The sequence below is a fragment of the Erithacus rubecula genome (assembly GCF_903797595.1).
Source record: "Erithacus rubecula genome assembly, contig: scaffold_98_arrow_ctg1, whole genome shotgun sequence".
In the NCBI taxonomy this organism is placed as follows: Eukaryota; Metazoa; Chordata; class Aves; order Passeriformes; family Muscicapidae; genus Erithacus; species Erithacus rubecula.
Window position 1 is genome coordinate 92366 of NW_027635341.1, and position 13708 is coordinate 106073.

Consider the following 13708-nt stretch of genomic DNA (forward strand, 5'->3'; position numbering starts at 1 on the left):
GCCAGATGCCATTGGCTTTCTTGGCCACCTGGGCACACTGCTGGCTCATGTCCAGCCTGCTGTCCATCATGTTTGAAAGAAGTAGAGAATATGATTTTGAAAGGAAGGATATACTACCCCAAAATCCTGTAGGAAACACTGTTAAACTTGATTCAAGTACTTTATCAAGCTAAGGCAAGTCTAAAATCAACTGTGTTTGCTTTTTCTATCCTGAGATCGGTAAGCAAATCATGGTTTTAAAAGTAATATCTCCAACTTCAAAAAATTGACCAAGAAATAACTCTATTGCCAAAGAGAGTTTTTTTGTGGAAATAGATAGTAAGCTAAAGATCAGAAATATATGGTAAAAATTATAATTTGTGTCCCCTATTAAATGAATTTTGATGGAATATTCAGTGTCTAATTAAAGCATTTCTAGCACAGTTTTGGAGATAAGTTATTGCTTTTCACAGAACCTTTAATTATTCTTGAAAGAAAATATCCATATAATGTGAAATTAAAGCAGCTTACTAGAAAAAACAAGGAAAACAAGGAATTTGATTTTGATGATAGTTCATGGTACCTTCCTCACTTCTTCCTCCGTAGTGTGGTGGATGTGCTACATCTCTGATGGGCAGTCTGTAGAATGATGTGGTGAATCTGGTGTTTGAGTCTGTCTGAAAGCTAGATAATTGTGAGCAACAGAATACATCTGCTGTGGGTTACTGAGGTACTGTCCCTGAAAGAATAATACAAATGTAACTTATTCCTTCTAAAAAAGAGTCTGTCACTGGACTGTTTTTGGTAGAAGTGGTATTCTTTAGCTGTCCATTGTCAATAAATGCCTTTTATTTTTTATTTATGCCTCATCCCTGTATTTAAATCTTATCTAAACCTTCACCCAAGAAGCAAGGCATGATGGATTTTTTTCTGAGTGGAAGGATTAAAAAACAATCAATAGACACTGTTTTGGTTATTTTTTTTTCTTACCTTCCTAAAGAGCTTGGGTTGTTTCTTGAGAGAAAAATTTTTAAATTTTCTTTGTATGCATGTTGTCCCTTAAGGAAAAAGCAGAATACAATCAATCTGCAAAAACGCAAGAAATTTTGTGAGTTTGGTCAATTCACTGTCCAACAAGAATTTCTTTGTCTAACTTGTCAGTGTGGAAGCAGGACACGATCTGGAAAACATTGATAAAACATGACAAAGAGCTTTTAATGTGTTTGATGTGTCATGCAAAAGTAAACAAATGCTGCTGCATAAAGCAGAAATGTATAGCAGGGAGATGGAAAACCTCTCCCCTAAAACAACCGAATAAGCAAAAGGACTATGTTTAGCTCTACTGTGATTTTAAGCCATCTGAGAATGTTGTGCAAAACACAGCACCAGTCATTTCTCAACTGAAATATTAAGTGTACAATGTGCCAAGTAAACATTGAACAAATGCCAGGAGCTTCCAACAGCAGCCTCAGGTTTACACTTAGTAAGATTGAAGTCAACAAGGATCTCATTAAGCTGCTCAGGGAAATGTTGAGGCAGGTATGATGCACAGTAATTTGTGAGCATGGATCTTACAAAGCAAAGGATGCATCTGCTTATTCCAGATGACACTGAGGCAGCTGGGTAGTGCTTACCAAACCGAATCAATTTATTCTGAAGACTTGGAGTGAAAGGCATTTCTTCTGTTGGCGTTTTTAGAAATGTAGCTGAAAAGTAGCAGGCTGACTATTAATTTTTAATATCAGACACTTCTATTTGTGCTCAAGAGAGAGAAGATTAGTTTGAAGCTTTTTTTTTTTTTTTGCTTTGGGGAAAAAAAATCCTTCAGTGTGCAGGAAGTTGCTGAACAGATATGTAAACATTTTAAAATGGAATCAACATGCAGACATTGCAGCACGAGGAAATGTAGTGGAGCTGTACCTTTTGCTATGAGGAAAAGAAAAAGAATGATGTATTGGTTACAAGAGCAGAATTTCACACTTTCTAGGAATGACCTGAAAAACAGAGAGTTTCTGTAACAGGCTTTATCAGTTTGTAATCAAAATGTAGAATTTGCTTGAGGTTCTTCAGGACTTCTAGTTTTGATATAGGAGCTCCCCTCAGCAGCTAACAGAAAGTAAATAGAGAAATGCCTGATGATCTGTGTGGAACAGATAGGAGCCTTTTGTTCAAATTTAGGAAACCAATAGAGAAATTGCTTTCTTGATGTAACTGCACCACTGTGCAATTATCAGTTGACAAATACACCGCCAGTTGTGTTAATAGCCACTAATAATATGTGCTCCCAAAGGAAATATTATCAGTGGCTTCAGCATATTTTTCAGGTATGAAAGAGATGGATTGAAACAAGCTTTAAATACCAGCCAATGTGTACGTTTCATGTCTCCCTCTTTTAATACTACATTCTTCTGTTAGGAGACTAATGCATGGATCATCTCTCCATATCTCTCCAAGCACCCATCCTGTCTCCCACTGAAATACACATTAAGTCATCTATTGTGAAATAAATCCTCAGCAATCTCTCCAAAATAGACTTACAGGTGTAATGGATTGAATTAAAATGGAGTGACACACGTTTAAAAAATTCTTGGTAAAAATAGTTAATCCTGATGAAAGGTATAAATACCTTGCCTGAAGCAGAGATAACTTTGAACTATAAATAATGTAATACATTTTAATCAGTTTTACTGCAACAATTTTTATCTATGAAATAAGTTATCTTGGAAGCTCTTTTCAAGTAAGTTGAAAGAAGGATATAATTTGCTTGAATAGCATTTCAGTTGTGAAATCTCCTTAGTTTGGAACCTGGGGAAGATTGTAATGGTGTATTCTCTTTCCTTCTCTGTAACTGCAGTTGAAAATAGACTTGCTGAGAACTTGTCTAAAGTGGTACAGAAAGAACAAGTTTAGATGTAAGCTTCTTTCTTGTCACAGTAGTGCTGAGGAAGCATATTATATAGAAAACAATGGAAGATTTACTAAAGACCAATTAATTTTTGGGCAGAGTATCACAGCATTATGTATCATTGGGCCTGCTTACAACAGAGAAGTGCTACCTAACCAAATTTAAAATCACTGCAGCAATTGTTGTCATTGATTTTCCAGACTTTTCAGTGTGTCTCGTAGTTCCATCTCCCTGTCAGTCGTGGATCCTATTCCAAGATGATTGCACTGCATTTCAGCACCCTCTGTAATGTTTCCTGTTTCCCAGCTCGAGGCTCTGGCCAGGGACCAGCCCCAGGTGGGTAACAGCTGAGTTGGCTGGTGTAAGGGAGCAGCCTCTGTTTCTGCTTGCTGTGCTTTTGTGACTTATTTAAACTGGCCTGTTCTTATGAGGAAGTTGGCAGGGGACTGCTCCTCTTGAAAAGGAGGAAAGCCTCTTTGAAATTAAAGACTTTGAGAGTTATTTTCAGAAGACTGTAATGTTTTCTTTCCTTTACTTTCTGTGATGTCCAATTAGCCTTGTCTTTGCAATTTAAAGTAGTGTGCTGAAGGTATTAAAAACCCAGGTAGAGGGATAGATAAAATAATAGGGCACTAAGTAGATTTTGACCCAACTCTGCTGCTATCTATATCCAAGGTACTTAATTCTAAACTCAGCCACAGGTAAATTTGTAAAGAAGTTTAATCTGTAACTGATAACAGTGAAGTACTTGAATGGGCAACAGCAGTATGATACTTTTTCATTTGTCATTGCAGATTTCATGCAGCTACACTATTTCTATTTCTTCTTCCCCACAAAGTTTAAGAATATTGCTGAATTGGGGGCAGAAAGAAAGCTACAGTCACATCCTTACAAAAAACCTTCTGTATCCATGGACAGGTTCAAACTTCCCACTTGGTTTGGTATTAAGCAGATTTCTAGTTATAAACAGCCCTAGGCATATGCCCTTGGCATACATTATATTGTGGCCTAGCTTTCTTGGTCATGATATTCTCAAGTACTGTCTGTAAACAGGCTTGGATTAAGTAAGTAAAGTAAAATAAGTAAAGTAAGTAAGTAAATACTAACTCAGGAAATCTTTCACCTCTTCATGGAAAATTCATAAGGGTTCATGTGTCAAGCACAAAAGTTGTTGTTTTTTTTTTTGTTTTAGTCGTAACTCCTCCTAGCAAACATATTTTCAGGTAATACTACTTTTTTGACAACCTTTTTGCAGTAGCTTTAATATAGGCCCATCCCAAAATAGACATCTAAAATAGCCATTGTTACAGAAATAATGTCACCCAGAGGAAGGAGAGAGTTTAAAATATGTACAATTCAGAGTTCATAACAGAGTGAATGCTGAGTCTACTGTAAAATGCCAGGTAGGTAACTTTAGTAACTATAATAAGCAGAATTTATTTAGGGACAATGAAAGGCAAATATTAACCTTGACAAATGAGATGTCAAAAAGACAGGATTTAACACAGAATGAAATGGTAGGATGCTGATTTTCTTTTCTGCTATTCCACTCCTGAAGGGAGAAGGAATTCATTACTATGTTTTGAGCTTTAGTCAACTCAGTAGCCTTCTAACTAAACGGAACTTTAGTGCTCAGGTAGGTTTTATGCACTAATTTAGTTTGTCCCTTCTACTTAGAAATTTCTAGCCTGTAGACTACTTGGATGTTCTTTCTCTTTTTTTATTATCAGAAGTTCTGGGAAATTTCTCATTTGTTACTTGATTTATGATCGTGTAGTGAGCAGTCTAATTGACACTGAATAAACTGAGTGATGGCGAAAAAGCTCTACTGATGTTATGAAGGCAAAAAAATTACATAAAACATTAATATTTTCTACTGTTATTTGCCTTATCTCTTGAAATATCATAAAGCACACATTCTTAGCTTTATCTGCTATCAGGAGTGTTATGTTCTTTGCTATACTAGAAATCTAGGGCAGTAAAATCTTGTGTCAGACAACTTGATAGAGAAAAGGCCTTTGTTTGTAACAAAATGCCAGCGAATATTTGTGTTCATTTGCAGTCAGTTCAGGTGCCTGTAGAATTTTGATGGAGTCCTATTTATTCAAAAAGAAGGGCTCTTTTCACAGTTTATGCCAAGGACTTTTGGATAATTAATTGTAATGGATACTATAAACCTGAAACCACTCTATTTGTGCTGGTCATGTGCATTTGGGATTAGTATAGAAATAGTTTTTCTTTTATGCGTGGTGTAGGGAATGAGAGGATGGCTGGCTTTGCGTGGCAATGAGATGGACTGCTGCATTCACTGTAGCAAGAGGTTTCCCACCATAAACCCACTGGTATTTAATTGTGCAGAGTGCTCAATCCAAACACTTAATGGCAGAATTGTTTAAACGAGGCAAAGAGATTTGCTGCAGCCAGTACCAAAATAGGTTCTAAGTTGGAATTGAGACTAGAATTTTCTAAACTGAAATTTCGAGCTGCAGAAGTGGACACAACCTTCTTTTAAGGGTTGTATTTTTAAGGTAGAAAACAGTATCTGTTAATATTGCTTGAGAAGGTTATATGATGTTAACACTGGCCTGGTTATCATTCTGCTCATTTGGTACTTGTGATAATGGACAGATTACTTTTCTTCCCTCCTGTGTCATTACCCTGGTATGTGTTTCCTAAGCTCCTTTTCAGCCAGAAATGCCAGAGTGCAAGTGATCTGTCATTCCATCTTATTACAGGCAATCAAGATTTATATTCATTTTTACCTTCTGTGAAATTTTTGTGGTTCTGATGCAGCAAGTTTTTCAAAAATGTACTGCAATAAAAGACTTCACTTTTAAAACAGTGCATTAGGACACACAACAAATCCATGAACATCCCATGTAAGTAGAATTCTCTAATGAATTATGTTTGCAAGTGCTGGGCTCTGAAGATAACGAGGTGGTCTTGGATACAGGTAAAGGCAGCCAAATTTGTATGCTGCACTAACTGTAGGTATTTGAGTAAACTGTGTTCCTCTGAAATAGGTAAAATGCAAGTAAAACAAGACAAAATTATAAATGCAAATTCAATCTGTAACCATTTACTGATTTACTGATATTCACTGATACTTCTGTGTATCAGTACAATGGAGTGCAGACTACTAGGTACAAAGAAAAACAGCAACTGGTTTATTAAGGCACAGCTTTTTACCTTATAGCAGTGGCCTAAGGGTGGTTGAGTGGCATATTCAGTGGAAAGCCTAAGAGAAATCCCATTTTTAAAGAGATTCTTCCCTTCTTACTGCTAGAAGGGAAAAACAATCCAAACTACTAAGTGGGCATAATAGTTTCAAAGATATGCAAATAGACCAGACAACATGCAAGCAGCTGCAGTTATGGGCTAATTATCTGTTGTTTGCAACAGAAGCAGGAAAAACAGCTTGAAAGGGGTCTTTATTTAGACAGAAATCTTGTGTCTGTGCAGTTCTCTTGGAGAACTAATTAATGTGCAGATTTGTGTGTCAGACAGACCAGAGCATTGTAAGATAAAACTGTGATGAATTTGAGAAGAATCTGACTTTTTGAATTCTTTATTAAACGCAATTCAGGCTAACAAAAGAATCTTGTCAAACTTCTTCAGATGTAGCTCATCGTTCCAAAATCAGGCACTCCAAAGTTCTACAGCCTTCATTTGCATGCCTTATTGTGCTCTTTCAAGATTTAAAAAATTAGAAAGTCATTCATAGTGCCCTGCGTGAGCCTTGGAGTGTGAGAGTTTAAAGAGGAAATTTGTGGCTGCTGTTTGTCTTTGTTAGGCTGGTGCTGAGTGAGCGGGATGGGACTGATCTCAGTGTTAGAAGATGAGCAGTTAGTGTAGGGGAGATGGAGAGAAGCAGATTGAGGGAACGGGTGCTCCCATATGGCTGGAGTGAGATCTTCTCGTGAGGCAAACAGAGCAGCTGGAAGTGGCTGCTGAACACTTCTGCAGGATGAGCCCTGCTTGTCATAGAGGTTGTTCTAGGGAGACTTCTTGTCTCTCTGAGGAGATCCTTTGACACAGAGGCCTCTCTGTGATAATGAAGATTGCTCATAGGCAAATGTGACATCATTAACACACTTTTTAGTGGGTTTTTTTGTTGTATGTTCTTTGAGTTTCTCAGCTGGAAGGAGCCTGGTGAATGGAGTCACTGTGTGACTAATGAGCTGTCTGTGGAACATCTGCAGTCTCAATACCTGCATCTCCACTGAAAACAGCCTGGGAACTTCTGCCTTAATGAAACTTCAGACCACACACCTAGAAAAGGTTATCCTGCCATTTCTACTAAATTGGCTGCTGGGTTATTTTTTTACATTGCTTTTCTTTAGTGCTTGGATAATTCTGATCTGCCACCACCTACTGATCTGCATTCTGCCTAATTTTTTCCTTAATATAAGATCAAGTCAAATAGGTACTTTTGGAGATGATGCTGCACTAATTCTCATTTCTTTTGAGTTCATTCTAGCATCAAACACTGTCTTGTCAGTAAGTTCTTTGACATGGCATTAATACTAGTCCCCAAATAAATAGCAGACTTTAAAATAGCAATAATAGAGTAATAACAAATATTATTGCTGAAGTCAAGGACTTCACTCTTCATTGGGAGCTGTATGACAGTTCTAGGATGTTGTGCCTAGAGATTTCCTTACAGTGCAAGGGTGATTGTGGCTTTCCATTGATATTTGTTTTTGATAGAATCAACACAACAGAGCTTGAACCAAACACTGAGAAAATGTGATTTGTGGATATATTGAAGCACTGCATAATTTGGTCTACGCCAAAGCTGAGAAAAGTCTATAAAACCATACTTTTAAAAATTTCCAACCAGGAAATGTTATAAAAAACAATCAGCCAAGTGTATTGTCTAGTTGTCTTGCATTACTGCATCTTGCAAGTGTAATTGAAACCCATCATTGTTGGGGTTAAGTGTTTTTCTGTTACTGTGTCAATTAAAGAATTTTTCCCATTATCATGCCAATGGAGCTGGCCGGGCTACACCCAGGGTCTCTGATGAGTCCAGACAAAAGGGGTGGGTGGGAATGGCTCCCAGAGGGGCCTCTGAGGCTTCCAGGGAGGGCACTCGAGTTTCCGGCGAGATCAGAGCAGTACGGCCCCGATCTTCAGCTCACGCAGCCGGAGCACAGGAGAGCCAGACCCTCTGTGATCACCCTGCCCTGCATCTGCCCCTGTTCCAGCCTCCTGCCTCTGCGGACACAGCTGATCACCCGGACACACATGGTGAGCGAGGAGCCGCCACTGCAGCCCGTTCCCACCGAGACCCGGCGTGGCCGCTGCCGCCCCAACCCCCTCCCTCCTGCCTCCGTTCCCGTCTGCCCTCGGCAGATCTGGACTGTGGACCTAAGCACAGAAAACAGCGTGCTTGCATCTAAGGGACTGACACCGAGTTATCTATTCTGTTCTGTTAGCAATTTTAACTGTTATTGTTTTCTGCTTGTACAGTTATATATATTAGTAAAAGAGCTGTTATTCCCACCCCCCTTATCTCTGCCTCAGAGTCCTTGATTCAAACAATTATAATACTTGGGGGGGGAGTGGAAACCAAAGTCTCTATTCAAAGGAAACTTCTGCCCTTACTGGCAGACACCTGTTCATTTTCAAACCAGGACAATCATCAAAGATTATAATCTTTTGCTGATTTTAAATATAAGGAACAACTTGCTCCAGATCAGTTATAGCCATATTAAATGTAAGTAACTGATGATTACTATTTATACTTTTATCAAGCAATAAGTGCCTTTGACTGTACGAATAAGTGTTCTTTGGACTAGATATTGAAAATCAGGAATTATCTTTCAAGAATTTATTCGCACACTGCAAATTTCTAACCATGCAGTGCAGATTTTATTTCTGAGGAGTGCAAGTTGCTGAGTGATTTGTAGTGCTGACAACACTAAGCTCAGCAAATGCATTAAGTGCTGCAACTTCCTTTGAGAAAAGTGTTTTATGTTATCAAATAGTCATAAAACTTGCAATCATAAACCTATCTGTTGCTGTTAGCTAATCAGACTCATTCTTCCATGGATAATATTTTCAGCTAGTGTTTTAGTAAATTGCATGTTTTATTGCTTTTGTAACACAGTAACCATCTTTTCCTTGGTGATTCAGCAACAGGGTACATGAGCACAGCCCTTAAGAATATGTAAATCTTTGGAGTGAAACATGTCCCCCTCTTTCACTATGTAAATTCATTTAAAAATTCAATTTCATTGTTAATGAATAGAATAAAAAGGAAATCTCTTGAATTAGGAAAAGAATTATGGTCAAGGTCAAAATTAGTACTCAAAGCTGTCAGCAGCCCAGAAGACATAAGCTTTGCATCAACACTTCTGCAATTGCCAGTTTCCATTTTGTTGCTTTGCAATTCCTGTCCCATGGTATTACACTGGCTTTCAGTTTATCAAGTTCTCCTAGAAAACTGAATGAATCCAGCAGACAGTCGAATGAAGGACTGAGCCAGGAAAGTGTACTGCAGGAATTTGCTCATCTTCTTTCTTGCAGAAAAGTGTTGGGACAGTCTAATTGAAAACAAACCTGGCTGGTGAGCAATGAAAGATGCTCTCCTATAAATATTCCCTTTCTTCTGTTATCTCTCCCATCTTCTTGCTTGTCACTTCACCTGTGACAGGTGTCCTGGTTTGAAAGGACAGGTGTCTGCCAGTAAGGGCAGAAGTTTCCTTTGAAACAGAGACTTTGGTTCCACTCCCCCCCCAAGTATTATAATTGTTTGAATCAAGGACTCTGTGGCAGATAAGGGGGTGGGAATAACAGCTCTTTTACTAATATATCTAACTATACAAACAGAAAACAACAGCAGTTGTGAAAATTGCTAACAGAACAGAATAGATAACTTGGTGTCAGACCCCTTTAGATGCAGCACGCTGTTTCTGTGCTTAGACCCAGACCAAAGATGCCGAGGGCAGGCGGGAACCGAGGCAGGAGGGGGCGGCAGCGGCCACGCCTGTCTCGGTGGGAACGGGCTGGAGCGGCGGCTCCTCGCTCACCGTGTGTGTCCGGGTGATCAGCTGTGTCCGCAGAGGCAGGAGGCTGGAACAGGGCAGATGCAGGACAGGTGATCACAGAGGGTCTGGCTGTCCTGTGCTCCGGCCGCGTGAGCTGAAGATCCGAGCGTCCTCCTCCGAGCTCGTCGAAAAAAAAACGAGTCCCCCTCCCGGAAGCCTCAGAGGCCCCTCCGGGAGCCGTTCCCACCCCACCCCTTTTTGTCTGGACTCATCAGGGACCCTGGGTGTAACCCGGCCAGCTCCATTGGCATGATAATGGGAAAAATTCTTTCAATTGACACAGTAACAGAAAAAACACTCAACCCCCAACATTATCCACCCCGAATTTTTTCCATGCCAACATGCTACATCATATTGAAACCTTTAATTATATACATACATGTAGTTACAGGCACAGTATCATAGATAGTTCACCCTAGAACAAGGTCCCCTTGGGGTATGCATCGGGTCTCTCCATCCTTTTGCATCACCTACCAAGTGCAACCTGGTCATTGAGCGATAACCACCCCACGAACAGGATTGTCTTTGCTGGAAGCAGAGTTCACCCAGACAGTTTTCCCTAACATGCCTCTCAGGTGTACCACTGGAACCTTGTCTCCATCTGCTGCTCACAAGGGCTCTGACTGGGCAGGGCCTGCTCGGTTAGTGGAACCTCGGGTATTCACTAACCATGTGGCCTTTGGTAGATTGATCTTTCAGTTCTTGAAAGTCCCCCCACTAAGTGCCTTTAAGGTGGTTTTAAGCAGACCATAGCACCGTTCGACTTTCCCAGCCGCTGGTGCATGGTAGGGAATATGGTACACCCACTCGATGCCATGTTCTTTAGCCCAGGTGTTTATAAGGTTATTTTTGAAATGAGTCCCATTGTCTGACTCAATTCTTTCAGGGGCACCATGCCTCCAGACGACTTGCTTTTCCAGGCCCAGGATGGTGTTCCGTGCAGTGGCGTGGGGCACAGCGTAGGTCTCCAACCATCCGGTGGTGGCTTCTACCATGGTCAGCACGTAGCGCTTGCCCTGGCGGGTCTGAGGCAGTGTGATATAGTCAATCTGCCAGGCCTCTCCATACTTATATTTAGACCATCGCCCCCCATACCAGAGGGGCTTCCACCCGCCTGGCCTGTTGATATCAGCGCACGTGTTACAGTCATGAATAACCTGAGAGATGCTGTCCATGGTTAGATCCACCCCTCAGTCTCATGCCCACTTATAGGTGGCGTCTCTGCCCTGATGGCCTGAGGCATCATGGGCCCATCGAGCCAGGAACAGTTCTCCCTTGTGTTCCCAATCTAAGTCTATCTTTGAGACCTCTATCTGTGCAGCCTGATCTACCTGCTCGTTGTGCCTATGTTCTACATTAGCCCGACTCTTGGGAACATGGGCATCCACATGACGGACTTTCACAGGGAGCTTCTCTACCTGAGTGGCAATGTCTTTCCACTCATCAGCAGCCCGGATTGGTTTTCCTCTACGTTTCCAGTCAGCCTTTTTGCCATCTTTCCAGCCAACCCTACAGAGCATTGGCTACCATCCACGAATCAGTGTAAAGGTAGAGCTTTGGCCATTTCTCTCTCTCAGCAATGTCCAAGGCCAGCTGAACAGCTTTGAGTTCAGCAAGGTGACTCGATCCACCTTCTCCTTCGGTTAGCTTGTGCAACCTGTCGTGTGGGGCTCCATACAGCAGCTTTCCACTTCCGGTTCATCCCCACAATGCGGCAGGAACCGTCGGTGAAAAGGGCGTAGCGTGTTTCATCTGCTGGCAGCTGGTTGTACGGTGGAGCTTTTTCATCCCGGGTCACTTGCTTCTGCTCCTCTTCATCAGCGAGACCAAAATCTTCACCTTCTGGCCAGTTCGTAATTATCTCCAAAATCCCAGGGCGATTTGGGTTACCAATACGGGCGCGCTGCGTGGATGAGGGCAATCCACTTGCTCCATGTGGCGTCGGTGGCGTGGTGAGTAGAGGGAACCTTTCCTTTGAACATCCACCCCAGCACTGGCAATTGGGGTGCCAGGAGAAACTATGCTTCTGTGCCAATCAACTCTGAGGCAGCTTAAACTCCTTCATAGGCAGCCGAGATTTCCTTCTCTGTGGGAGTGTAATTGGCTTCAGTACCTTTGTAGCTTCTGCTCCAGAATCCCAGGGGTCGGCCTCGGGTCTCACCAGGCACCTTCTGCCAAAGGCTCCAGGACAGACCATGGTTCCCAGCTGCAGAGTACAGCACATTCTTTACCTCTGGTCCTGTCCTGACTGGGCCAAGGGCCACTGCATGAGCGATTTCCTGTTTGATCTGGGCGAAGGCTTGCTGTTGTTCGGGGCCCCAGTGGAAATCGTTCTTCTTGCGAGTGACCTGGGTAGAGAGGGCTCACAATCTGGCTATACTCAGGGACGTGCATTATCCAAAAGCCGATAGCACCTAGGAAAGCTTGTGTCTCTTTTTTTGCTTGTTGGTGGAGATATTGCAGTGATCTATTGATGACCTCAGTGGGGATCTGGCACTGTCCATCCTGCCACTTCACTCCCAGGACCTGGATCTCTCGGGCAGGTCCTTTGAGTTGCTCTTTTTAATGGCGAAACTGGCTCCCAGCAAAATCTGGATGATCTTCTCTCCTTTCTCAAATACCTCCATTGCTGTGTTCCCCCACACAATGATGTCACATAGATGTACTACAAATGTTCTGGAGCCTCACCCTTTTCCAGTGCAGCCTGGATCAGTCCGTGGCAGATGGTGGGGCTGTGCTTCCACCCCTGGGGCAGTCGGTTCCAGGTGTACTGCACGCCTCTCCAGGTGAAAGCAAACTGAGGCCTGCACTCTGCTGCCAAAGGAATGGAGAAGAATGCATTTGCAATGTCAATGGTGGCATACCACCTTGCTGCCTTGGACTCCAGCTCGTACTTGCAGCTCCAGCATGTCTGCCACTGCAGCGCTCAGCGGTGGAGTCACTTCATTCAATGCCCGATAGTCTACAGTCAGTCTCCATTCTCCATCCGATTTCCGGACAGGCCAGAAGGGACTGTTGAAGGGTGAGTGGCTCTTGCTGACCACCCCTTGGCTCTCTAGATCACGGATCATTTTGTGGATGGGGATCACAGCATCTCGATTTGTCTGGTACTGCCGGCGGTGCACTGTCATGGTGGCAATTGGCACCTGTTGCTCTGTCACTTTCAGGAGTCCTACTGCAGAGGGGTTTTCTGACAGTCCAGGCAAGTTGTTCAACTGCTTAATGCTCTCTGTCTCTACAGTAGCTATTGCAAAAGCCCACCTGAACCCCTTTGGGTCTTTGTAGTAGCCGTTCCTGAGGAAGTCTATGCCTAGAATGCACGGTGCCCCTGGGCCAGTTACAATTGGATGTTTCTGCCCCCCCTTCCCTGTCAGGCTAATCTCAGCTTCCAGCAAAGTGAATTTATGTGATCCTCCCGTCACCCCAACAATGGAAACAGGTACCTTTCCCACATTTTCTGATGGTATCAGGGTGCATTGTGAACCAGTATCAACTAGCACTTTATGTTTCTGTGGCTTTGATGTGCCAGGCCATCGCACCCACACCATCCAATAAATCCTGTCATCCCATGCCTCTCCCTGGCTAGAGGCAGGGCCCCTCTAGCCCTGGTTATTATTTTTTTCCTGGGCATACATAGTGGAGGTTCCTTCCAGGGGATCTGACAGAACATCCTCCTTGCTGTAATACCCTGCACCTTGCTTGTGGGAGGTTGAGGCTACCTTCATTTTAGTGCGGTTCCCTCGGTTAGCATTTCCCTCCCTGAGCTGAC